This window comes from Eriocheir sinensis, chromosome 55, assembly GCF_024679095.1.
Source record: "Eriocheir sinensis breed Jianghai 21 chromosome 55, ASM2467909v1, whole genome shotgun sequence".
NCBI classification, from domain to species: domain Eukaryota; kingdom Metazoa; phylum Arthropoda; class Malacostraca; order Decapoda; family Varunidae; genus Eriocheir; species Eriocheir sinensis.
Window position 1 is genome coordinate 3,357,772 of NC_066563.1, and position 11,656 is coordinate 3,369,427.

Here is an 11,656-nt window from a genome sequence, read left to right on the forward strand (position 1 = left end):
TGATGGCCGTAAAACTCTTCGCGATAATGTTCAACAGATTCGTATGGTCCCAAAAGGCGTCTTACTGAAAACAAATCTCAGAAAACTGAAAAGAGGCTTACGAGGCGACTTGATGGAGACTTTCGAGAAACTCCTGCCAACTACTAAAACCCTGCTAATTGAATGTTTCTCGGCGAAGGGTTTTACCGACGAATGGAATCAGGCAGGTAAAGGTGTGTGTGTGTGTGTGTGTGTGTGTGTGTGTGTGTGTGTGTGTGTGTGTGTGTGTGTGTGTGTTTGAAAAGGAGCGAAACATTGAAAAAAAACGCATCTCATTTTATCTACGGGGTCACGTCAACCTTTTTAACTATCCACGCATCAATCTTCCTCCTCATCAACCCATCCATCTACATACACACTGATTGATAACACAAACTGACATACACCTGAATAAACACGAGGAGAGCTAATATCATATCACTCAATTTGACGTAATGAGATGTATGTGCCTTGAAGTGTGTGCACGTGCGCGTTAGTGAGTGTGAGTGCTATGTGCGTGCGTATGTCTGCGGGCGGGAGTGGCAAGCGGTGCGGCCAGCGCGTGCGGGCGAGGAGCGGAGCAGTACGGTAGCCTCTGGGTGGCAGGCGCTCCTCCAGTGTGCGTTCAGAAGCGCTGCCGAGCCGATCTCACAGACCCGCCGCGAGAGTCGGTCACACACAGACACTTGCTTCCTCGTTTCCTCGCACGCTCGGGCATCGTACTCTGTTGTTGTCCAGACGAAGACGACGACGACGACGTGGGCTTCATTGTGAGAAACTTTTATTTTTTTTTATTTTTATGGTGGAGACAAATCAACAGCGTAACATTATTCAAAATTATTTACAACACGCTTCTCCCATAAAGAAAACTGAGGATTGCAACAACACAAGATCAAATTTAGCTCCAGAGGTGTCTTGCTCTGATAGTACGAGACTGCTACTGGAGAAAACGGTGTTAGAATGTGTATTAATGAGAAGAAATGAGGAATTTTATTTAGTATCTTGCGTATCAAGTGTTCGCTGGACGCGTGTTTTTTCCATCATAAATTTTCGTTGCAGTTTTGACCAGGTGTTTTATCCGTCATAGATTTTCGTTACAGTTTCGACCAGATAGACTTTGTGATGTGTTATTTTTACGGGTTTATCGTGCGATGTTTGAACTGTTCTGTGTTATTCTTCAAGTGATGACTATCGGACTGGCTTTGTGGTGGTGGTGGTGGTGGTTGCAGTGCAGTGTTTGTGATGGTGTGTAATAACCCGTTCACATGAAGCTGATGATTGTGTGACATAGAAGGTAGTGAAGGTGATGACTCCTCATTATTCATAGTGATGGTGCAAGTGATAGTGAAGGATTAGGTAGTAGAAGAGGTGTTTCCGAAGGTGTTCTGGAGATGGTGGTGGTGGTGGTGGTGATAACGGAGATGGAGGTTGTGGTCATGGTGGTGTTAATGGTGGTGGGAATGAGGGTGGTGTTGGTTGCTGTAACGGAAGGGATGGTGGTGGTGTTATTAGTAATATGGGTGGAGTTGATGGTGGTGGCGGGGCCGGTGGTGTGAGGTTCCCGGAGGAGTTGAGGTCGTGGTAGTGGTAAGGAAGGTGGTGATTGTTACTGGTGATGATGGAGGTGGAAGGAGAGGTGGAGGTGGTAACGGAATTCGGGGTAGTAATGTTAGTGGTGGTGGTGGTGGTGATGGTAGTGGTTAACGAAGGTGGAAGTGGTCGTTAGTGGTGGTGGAAGGAGTAGTGGTGGTGGTGGTGGCTATAGTGGTAACGGAGGCGGTGGTGGGGATGATAGTGGTTAGCGAGGGTGGAGGTGGTTGTTAGTGGTGGAGATGGAAGTGGAAGTGGTGGTGGCGGTGGTGGTGGTAACGGGATTTAGAATGGTACTGTTAGTGGTGGTGGTAACAGAGGCGGTGGTGGGGATGATAGTGGTTAGCGAGGGTGGAGGTGGTTGTTAGTGGTGGAGATGGAGGCGGAAGTGGTGGTTGTGGTGGAGGCAAAGAATGGCGTAGGTGTGATACTGTTAGCAGTGGTGGTGGTAGTAAAGAGGGCAGCGGCGTTGTTGTTGTTGTTGTTGTTGGTGGTGGTGGTGGTGGTGGTGGTAAGGAAAATGCCGGGGGTACTGTATGCATTGGTAGTGCTGGTGGTGGTGTTGAATGGTGATTACTCAGGCGGTGGTGATGATATTGATGTTTGTAACGTTGGTGTTCATAGTGGTGGCGTTAGTGACGTTGGCATTAGTAGTGGCGGTGATGATGGTGGTGGTGGTGGTGGTGTCGATAGCGGTGTTTTTAATGGTGGTGGTGTTGAGGGAACCATCACACCTTACAATACCCGCCTTATTAGTGCAATTAGCCTTTGTTTGTGTGTACGTAGTGTGTGAAGCAGGTAATGTTTGTTTATCTTAAGCTGCTACTAACGAGGATACACGAGGAGGAGGAGGAGGAGGAGGAGGAGGAGGAGGAGGAGGAGGAGAAAGGAGGGGGAGAAGTAGAACTGGAAGAGCAAGAGGAGGTAGAAGAGAAGGAGAAGGAGGAGGAGGAAGGAGAATAAAAAGGGGAGAAGGAGGAGGAGGGGAGGAGGAGAAGAAGGACAAGGAGGAAGAGGAGGAGGCAGAGGCAAAGGAGAAGGAGGAGGTGGAGAAAGGAGGAATAATTAACACCCCAATGGTAAAAGAAAGAGAGAAGAAGAGGAAAACGAGGAAGAGAAAGAGAAGAAAAAGGAAAGAAGGGAGGGAGGAATAAGAGGAGTAACGGGTGGAAGATAAAAAGAAGAAAGAGGAGGAGGAGGAGGAGGAGGAGAACAGGCTTGAGAAAGGAGAAAATGAAAGGTGAACAATAATGGAATAATCCTGAAAGCATCATCACCACCACAACACCATCCACCACCGCTATCTATCATCACCACCACAACACCATCCACCACCGCTATCTATCATCACCACCACAACACCATCCACCACCGCTATCTATCATCACCACCACAACACCATCCACCACCGCTATCTATCATCACCACCACAACACCATCCACCACCAACAAAAGCACCACCAACAGTTTTACGCACCACCGCCACCACCACCGCCACCACCACGCGAGAACTTAATCGTTGGCCACCCAATCATCACGTCGCTCGCTGCTGCCGCTGACGTGCGCTGTTATTCGGGTCAAAAATATATAATTGCTTCCCGACCTCTTTTTCTGCACCTTTTCACTGAATCTAACATGGAGTGCTGAGCTCTGAACCGCGCGAGGCTCGGACAGCACGAAGAATTATGCCTTTTTACTCCTCTTTATTTTTTTCAACTTATTGAGTCACAGCATTCTTCGTGGTATTAGATGCGGGGAAGTGTAAAGGCAAAGTAGTGGGAATACGTAGTAGCTGGGCATGGCCGCGGTGCTCATATCCGTCGCATTGGCCCTTGAGCCTGTGGTGGGTAGGAACCCACTACCCCGGGACACACGGCCTGTTCGATATCCAGGTCACCACAGTTCACCTTCCCCAGGTATCCCCAGGTACCCATTTATTGACAAGCCCGAAAGGGTGGATAAACAGCCGGGTGGTGCTGCACGCCGACTGTGTGGGTCGGGATTCGAATCCGAGGATTCGCAGTTAGATACGCTAACCATTGCACCATGGAGCCAACTATCTGATGGGCGGCGGGAAGAAAAGAAAGAGATGGAAAAATATCCCACTTTTTTTCCTCTCTCTATATCAGTTTTGCCACACAAACGATGCGGCAGATAACTGAAAGTGCTTTACTGCGTTCTAGATATCCCACCTTTTTCACTTTTTTTTTAAACTTTTTAAATCGCCTTTGCCGCTCAGACGATACGGCGGATACCTGGAATGCTTCGCCACGTTTTATCGGTACGTTGTTGTTTTTTCTGTCTCACGGTCGTTTGTCACCTGCTGTCACGAGGATAACAAGGACACGCCAAGGGAAGTAAATGCACATATTTGTCTTTGCCATCATTGATGAAAGGTGGTGAAGGAAACACGGGCTAGGGTACGAGTGTTTACTCCTGACTAGTTTCGCCTTAGTGGACTTCTTAGAGGAAAGGCGGTGGTGATGATATTGGTGTTTGTAACGTTGGTGTTCATAGTGGTGGTGTTCCTATTCCTCTGAAGAAGCCCACTAAGGCGAAACTAGTCAGGAGTAAACACTCGTTCCCTAGCCCGTGTTTCCTTCACCACCTTTCATCACTTGTCATAATGTCTACACATTTGTCATCATTTTTTAATTTTTGGAGAGACTAGAATAGCGTCATTTCAGGCAGAATTAGGATAACGTCTTTTCTCTTGAACGATGAGGATACCGTCTTTAGTTTTGGAAGGATTAGCACACAGCCCTTGGTTTTGAAAAGATTACGATAACGTCATTATACCACGAAAGATCATTATAATACCGACTTTAGTTTTGGTAATTATACATATACAATTAGATTAGGATAGGTTAGGGCAGGACAGGACAAGGCAGGGCAGACTAGGTTAAGCTGAGTTAGTGCAGGTTAGGTTAGGGATGGATTTCTTTTGTTTGTCCACACTCCTATAAAGCATGACAAAACGAGCGAGCTCAAATCCTTTTTCCCTTCTTTTTTCTCTTTCTCTAATCCCTTAAGTATACGAAATGCGGCTTCAGACAGCAAAGTTTTGTCATGGGTTTTTCTTGTTTCCTTTTCCTCCGCCTTCTGCCTCTGTAAGCAAATAACAGAAAAGAAAAGATATCTACATTTTTTTTTAATTATCATACACCATTTTAATTTTCTTCCACACTGCGTAATAAGCAGGCAAAGAACTTTTGACGCGTTTTTGTTGGAGATTTTTCCGTTCTATTACTCTCTACGGAGAACTAGGAACAAAGAGAGAAACTTTTTTCCCTATCAAAACAATACTATTTTTCCATCATTTCTCAATGCGGGGTAAAGAAGAGACAAAGGACATTTTTATCCGATTTCTAAAGGGTTCCTTAGTTTTCTGTTCAGCCAAAGAGGAGCACAGAAAAACATGTGACGTCCGTCCTTCTTTTTCCATATAAGGTTAAATTAAAAAGCAGACAAAGGCCATTTTTTTAAATATCCTTGGCTTCCTTTTTCTTTTCTCTCCATTTATTCTGCACGGAAGCCACGCAAGGGGAACATGTTTTTTTTCTCCCGCCTTTACTTGGCTGCATAATATTAGCGCGAAAGGAAACATTTCACCCCAAATTATCTTTATTTATTTTATCTGTCTGTCTATCTATCTATGCGTAATAACCAAGGGCAAGGGAGGCAAACGCTCATATGTCTATTGCTCTTATTTGTCTTTACTACCTTTATTAATAAGAACAGACGGAAGAATATAGCTTGGCCACACATTTGTTTGGTCCATTTATTATGCTTATCAACCATGGAAAGGGAGTCATCTACCTTACCCCTAGTCTTCTCCTTTGCTTCCTATGTTAATAATGGCAGGCTAGGAATAACCTTTTACAACTTGTCATCTATTTTCTTCGTGGAAGCAGCGCAGAAAGGAGCAAACATACACCTTTTCAACACTATTCTTCTAATGTATTTCCTATCATTCTTTCGGCTGCGGGGAATAAATATACTTTGCTTCATCATATTTTTTTTGTCTTGTCCATTTACTTTGCACATGAGCCAAGCAAAAGGAAAATACATGCGCCTTCTCAACTTATACTTCGCTCCTACTTTTCTATAAACTACAGCAGAAAAAAAACATTCTACCCAACTTTATCTTTCTGTCTCTGTGCAGGAGCCACGCACGAAACTCATATATCTTGTTAACATTATTCAGCCCATTCACTTCGTCTCTTGACATTATTAATCGCCTTTGCTTACCTTACAAACTATGGCACGCGGTGGGCAAACATAATAATCAAGTTTCCAAGCCGCTGCCTGTCTTATTAAGTACGGGGAATACACAAAGAGGAGAACGTACACATCTTGCTAATAGAAGTTTTACCATTCACTTCTTCTATGAACTAAGGTGCGCAGAGAGAGAGAAAAAAATATATAGTATCACGTGTCCATCCACCCGGACTCTTCATTATTATTGTGTACGGGAGACACGCCAAGGGATGCTTACCCATCATTATGAAGAAAGTATTTTCTCTCTTACTATACAAACAAGGGCCAGGGAGGGCAAGAATTCTGCCACACACAGTATCACGTTTCCTCCCGTCCCCTGACCCATTAGTATCACGCAAGACGCCCAAAAAGGAGCATGATACATTTTTAAAACCTTTTTCGTTTCTTACTAGATATTCACCATTCATCCTTCTTTTCGGACTGGTCAATAAACGGGTACTTGAGGAAACCCGGAGAAGATTAACTGAGGCAACCTAGAGGTTCACTAAGGCCACGCGCAGTTATAACGACTGTCCACTTTATTTTTATTTTACATTCTGTGTCACGCAGAGAACAAACATTATCACGCTTCCACCCGTCCTCAGACTCTGTAGCATTACTGAGTACCGGGAGCACGCAAAGAGTACCACCGTAATAATTATGAAGATTGCTTTTCGCCTCTTGCTTGATAAACAACGCCCAGCGAGAGATAACATCCTGCTACTTATCCTTACGTTCCCATCCGTCATCTGACTCCTTTTCATTGTGTGTGGGAGGCGCACAAAGAGGAAAATACACCTTGAAACATTACTTTTTGCCTCTGACTATAGAAATAACGTCTAGAGAAGAAAAACATCTTGCCAGACACATTATCTCTTTTCCCCCTCGTCCTCTGGCCCTTTATTGTGTACGGGAGTCACGTGGCTGCGAAGAAAGGGACACGAGGCGGCGTGGGAGAAGAGTCGATAAGTGGAGTGAAGGACGGGAGGAGAGGGAAGAATGGAAAGAGGAATGGGAAGCGGTAAGGGAGACCGAGGCGTAGGACGAAATGGACAAGAGGGAAAAGGTGTTGGAGAGAAGGAGTAAGCAGGGGTGAAGTTTATTGGGAGGACGGAGGAGGAGCTGAGGAAGGAAAAGCGGGAAGCTACTGAAATAATAAACGGGAAAGTGGTTGGAGGAGAGTCACCAGGGAGAGGCATTAGGGGAAATACAGTATACACACAACAACGAAATATGAATGTGTTGGAGATTAGAGTCACACGGGAGAAGTACGAACATAAGATCATAAGTAGTCTAAAGGAGGCCAGAGAGCTTACACAGGGCAGTCCCACAGGCCTATCCCCACCTAAACCCACCTATCACTCTTATTTATGAATTGATCAAACTTTTCTTGAAGGTATCTATCGTATTGGCATTGACCATAAGATTGCCATTATTCAACACAATTCGTAAATCAGTTCTTGCCTGTGTTTTGATGAAACCGACTTAAACCAATTACTAAGTCTTTTACCCGAGTCTCTTGCAACCAGAACCTTATTACATCACCCTTATCAAAGCCTTTCATTGATTTATAAACTTGAATGAAGTCTCCACAACTTTCTAAAGATTGCAAATTTAAACTTTTATGCCTATTCCAAATTTTCAATCAGTGATTTTTTTTTGTTATATTTCTCGGCACAGATTTATTTAACAGTCGGCCTGTAGCGCCGGTAGGCTTTCTTGATGGGGCCTGATGGTCGGCCTCAGCTCGTAATGGCGTAGGCAAGTGTTTTATAGTGGCGCCATCTTGCTTGACTCATGCTGACCCCAGGAGCTCATCTTTGATTCTCTTCAGAGTTTATAGGGCCCGCGTTAATAGGTAGTTTTCAGGATAGCACATGAGTCAAACCCAGTAGAATTAGAACACTTTTACTGTCCTTGATGTGATTGTGAGCTTGTAGTGGCGGGCGAGACTTGAACCCGGGTCCTCCACGACACCGCGGCCGTATGTTGACCACTCGCCCACCGCCTTCCAATTCGATTCCCATTTTTTAACATAACGATATCAATTCTATAATAAGGAGACCATAGTGCAATGCGTAATCCAGATGAGGTCTAACTAGATGTTAAATACAGCTTGAATATGACCAGCGCTTTAAATGCTGACACTTCTTGAAATGGAACCCAGTATCCGACTTGCGCGATTCTTGGTCTGAATGCAGTGGTTCTTTGGACGATCAGGGTTTACTAAGAAGTTGAAATTTCTCACAATAAGCCTTGCATAGGGATGTCATTTATTTTATCTCTTTCTATACTCAAAAGACCACACTTCCCATCATTAGAAAAAATACAATATACACACACACGATAAGAGATCGAGAAAAGGGAGAAACGTTCAAGGGAGACAAAGCGAAAGGGAGAGAGAAGGGATTGAGGACCGGACAGAAGAGGGAGACAAGGGAGAGAGACAAGGAGGAGAGGGAGAAAGGGAGCAATGTTGGAGGGAAAAAGCGAATAGTATTGGAGGGAATAACAGGAGGAAAGGGAAAAAAAAGGAGTCGAGTTAGAGAGAAGGACATGAGGAGAGAGAAAAAAGGAGATGGAGTTACAGGGAAAAACTAAATACGGTTAAGGGTTACTCGGAGGTGGAGGATGAACAGAGAAAGAAGGAAAAAGAAAGAGGAGAGAATGGGAGGAGACGAGGAAAGGGGTGTTAGACAAAATGGCAGGAGGCGCGGGACAAAAAAGTAGGAGGCGCGGAGGGAAAAACACCACTAGGTAGATGTTTACGGAGAGAAAGAACAGGAGGAAGGGGAGGTAAGGGAAGAGGTGTCGGGAGAGAGGACTGAAGGAAGGAAAGGGTAGGTGGCTAAGTCTTTATTTATTGAGGTATTGGAGAAAAGATTAACGAGGAGGAGGTATTGGACGAAGAGTAACGAAAGAGGAGAGTATTGGAGGAAGGAGTAACGGAAGAGAGAGAATGATTGGAGGAAAGAGTAAGGAAAGAGGGGACGATTGGAGGAAAGAGAAAGGAGAGACAAATAATGGAGGAAAGACTAAGAAAGAAGAAGACGAAGAAGAAGACGAAGAAAAATAAAATAAGGAAGAAGAAACAAATAACAAAAAATAAATAAAGGTGAGGCAATAAGGGACTGGAGAAAAGATACAGAAGAAAAATAAAAAATGAAGAAAAAAAAAAACAAGTGAATAACTGGAGGAAAGCTACACAAACAAGGAAGGTTAGGAGGGAAGGAAAACACGCAAGAATCGGAGAGAAATGAAACAAACCAATGCAAGGAAAATATAAAAGTTGGGGTTGCAGGACACACACACACACACACACACACACACACACACACACACACACACACACACACACACATATATAAAAGATATTGGAGAAGGAAAAAGATAAGAAAGATTGTACAGGAGGAGAGAAAAAAAGGGGGAGGAAAGGACTGATGGGAAATACTACCGACGGGAGGAACGGAAGAGAAAAGATCCAGGGAAAGTATTGGAGGAAAATGAAGGATAAAAGGCGGGCAGGGTAAATACTTGAGGAAAAAGGCATAGGGGAGGCAGAAATGGAGGGAGGGAAGCACTGGAGGAAAGAAAAAATGTGCGGAAGAACGTACTAAAGGTAAGACTGGAGGGGGAAACAAATCTGAAGGAAAAATAACATGAGGAAAAGGAAGAAGGGAGGGAGAAAGAATCGAAGGAAAGGTTCACGGGGGAGATACCGAGAGGAAGAAAAAAAAGTATTGGAGGGAAATTCTGCAGGGAGAGGACTGGAGGAGCACAACACCGGGATGAGGAGGGAGGAAGGTAATTGAGGAGAGGTTTCCGGCTGGAGGTACCGAGGATAATATTTACAAGGAGAGTATTGGAAGGGAAGGAGGAATAATGTAGATATTGGAAGAGAGACACACGGAGGCGGAGGAGGAGGAGGAGAAGCACAAGAAGGAGGAGTAGAGGAGAAGGAGGAAGAGGATTAGGAAGGAGGAGGATGAGGAGGAGAAAGAAGAGGAGGAAGAGAAAAAATAACCTAGAGATAAAAAGAGTATTAATGGTAAGGTGAACGACTGATGGAAGGAGGAGACTTTGTATAACTCTCAAAGGCGAGAAAAAGAATATTGGGTTGTCCTTAGGTAGAAAAAAGGAGGTACTGATAGGAGAAGAGAAATACGGTATTAGGTCAGCTTCGGGTAGGGGAAACACACAAAAAGGAGGTGCTGATAAGAGGGAAAAAAAATATTAGGTCAGCTTCGGGTAAAACACACACACACACACACACACACACACACACACACACACACACACACACACACACACAAAAGAGGAAGTACTCGTAGGAAGAGAGAGACGATATTAGGTCAACCGCTTAGGAAAAACACAACACAAAAAAAAAGATGTGCTGGTATGAGGTCGAAGAAAAACGTTAAGTCAGCCTCGGGTAAGAAAATACATATACAGAAAAGATACTGGAAGGAAGGGGGAGGGGCGATAACGGTATTAGGTCAGCTTTCGGTAGCAAAACACACACACACAGAGATACTGGTAGGTAAAGCTGGGAGCATACGCAATAGCTGTGCACGGGAGAAAAGCTTCGGGCAGGAAAACACAAACCAAACAGTGGTACTCGCAGGAGGGGGGGAAAGGGTATTAGGTTTGGCTTCAGGGGAAAACACACACAAAAAAAGAGGCACTATATAGGAGGAGGGGGAGAAAAAGTTATTAGATCTGCTTCGGGTAGGGAAAACACACACACACACACACACACACACACACACACACACACACACACACACACACACACGGGTGGCGGTGGCCGAGTGGTCAGCGTGCGGGCGTCGTTAGCCCGTGGACCGTTCGAGTCCCACCAAAACACGCTGATTTTTTTTAAACCATCGCCGAGTAGCGGAAAATTACCCACATGCTGCCCAGATCAACCAGAATCAACCATAACTTTAGCGACTTTGGCCAAGAGGGGACTGGGGGCAGCATGGGCCAGGCAAGAGTCAAATACCACAGGAACAATTATAAATAAAATTCGCTTGCGCCACCAACGGGCAGGGGTCGTCGAAGAGACCCCTCAAGAAAGTCTTGGCGCTGTAGGCAGCACCTAATCACACACACACACACACACACACACACACACACACACACACACACACACACACACACAAACAAACAAACAAACAGGTACAGACAGTTGAATGGGAGCGCGAAGGAGGAAGTGGTGGAAGAGTTGATAGCGAAAATAAGTATTTGAAGGGATTGGAATATAAATAATAAATACAATTAAACCAATGGTTACGGTCAGGGGGGGGGGGGGAAATAATGGGAAAGAAGTTATTGGTGGAAAGCTAATGAAATGAAAATATTGCAAAGGATTATGAGTTCTGGGGAAAGAAGATAAAAAGAAACGAGGGCAGGAAGCAAAAAACTTCGGGATTCAGATAAAGATAGGGGGGGAGTATATACAAAAGGAAGCGAAATATTGATGAAAAAATAAATGTAGGAAGAGAAATTGTAGGAAAACCAAGAAAAGAAGAAATGACATAGGGAGGGATGTACTGGATAAGAAAGATAAACTATTGCTGGAAAACATCAGGAAAATGAGAAAACATACGAAGAAAAGAAATATTCGTGAAAAAAAAACAAATAGAGGGAAATATGTTACAGAAAACACACAGAAAAGAGAGAGAGAGAGAGAGAGAGAGAGAGAGAGAGAGAGAGAGAGAGAGAGAGAGAGAGAGAGAGAGAGAGAGAGAGAGAGAGAGAGAGAGAGAGAGAGAGAGAGAGAGAA

General features: G+C 44.5%; 1 protein-coding gene across 2 annotated transcripts in view; it reads left to right on the forward strand.

Annotated features, from left to right (window-relative positions):
• The first annotated feature begins 354 nt into the window (after positions 1-354).
• The window catches only part of LOC126983901 (uncharacterized), a 32,903-nt gene continuing 21,601 nt past the window's right edge, over positions 355-11,656 (forward strand). Inside the window, exon 1 of one of the 2 annotated variants that reach the window (XM_050837092.1) lies at positions 355-788. The gene's annotated coding sequence lies outside the window, so the exon portion shown is untranslated. The remainder of the gene's footprint in view (positions 789-11,656) is intronic. The other variant, XM_050837093.1, reaches the window with a different exon arrangement.